Source organism: Galeopterus variegatus, unplaced genomic scaffold (genome assembly GCF_000696425.1).
Source record: "Galeopterus variegatus unplaced genomic scaffold, G_variegatus-3.0.2 Scaffold6486, whole genome shotgun sequence".
Taxonomy (NCBI): domain Eukaryota; kingdom Metazoa; phylum Chordata; class Mammalia; order Dermoptera; family Cynocephalidae; genus Galeopterus; species Galeopterus variegatus.
This window is the reverse complement of record NW_007732597.1, coordinates 77,523-78,689: the sequence shown is the minus strand read 5'-3', so window position 1 is coordinate 78,689 and position 1,167 is coordinate 77,523.

The following is a 1,167-nucleotide window of genomic DNA, read 5'->3' as shown; positions in this document are numbered from 1 at the left end:
TCAGTTTTCCCATATTTGCCTCTTAGACTATCTCTGTATTAATACCACGCTTCATTAAAGGGTAATATTTAAAATTTCTGTTTTTGCTTACCTCCCAGCATTTTTTCTTTTGCTATTGTGAATGAAAGTCTTCATTTTTTATTGTTTTTTAATTAATCATTGTTCTTGACTTTAGTGTATCAAAGGGAATAGCATATCTAAGTAAAAGCATTAATGTTGATGTTGAACTGTCTGATTTTTAAATCCAACACTACCACCTGGTAGTTACTTACAATTCTGCCAATTTTTGGCTTACACAGTCTGAGGCTAAATTAATAAAAAGAGTCATATTTTAAGTTATGCTGCTAAATGACTTGGAAGCCCTTTTAACTATATTATTTTCTAATTCTCTGTATGGCAGACTTTGCAAACTTGAGGTAGCAAGAGTTTTAGTTAAATAAGAGGACAATGTGATGATTAATCCTGGCAATTGAAAGAGAATTTTGCTGAATAACATATGGTATTTTTATATTGTGATCTGTCCAGCAGAAGGACCAGGAGAAATAGTATATTTAGCTTTAAATTTAAATATATTTGTTCCATGGTATTGTGTCACTCGGGTTTCACTCCAGTTTGAGATATTTGGTGTAACATTTTTCTCATGCTGTGTACATCTGCACACATTTTTGCCAGATAACTTTTGCCTCCATAGAAAAAATGTTTTCCAATTTAATAATTACTTCTAAAATCCTGATGTATATTTTTATGGTGATCATTAATACCGGTCATAAAATATTTCTGACTCTGCTTTCAGGGCACATGAAAGGACTGCATTTCCTAAAACTCTAGTGGTTTGCCAAAGTCATGTGACTTGTGATAAACTGTAAGCAGAAATGACCTGTGTCTCTTTGGTTAGAGCATTTAATTGTTAGTTTGAGATCTTCCAGAGATCTTATTCTCTTTGTTAATATTTGAAATGATAGCTGCCCCATTAGCCTGTATCCCAGGGTGACTGTAAAGTGCACAGCCACCTGCTGTCTGTGATAGGGGAAAATATAACTCTGTTGTTCTAAGCCACTGAGATTTGAAGTTATTTATTACCACACCTGGCCCATCCTGACTGTTATAAACAAAGATACCAAGAAGAAGGGGCTGCAATAATGAAAACTGTATATGTAGCATTAGTAT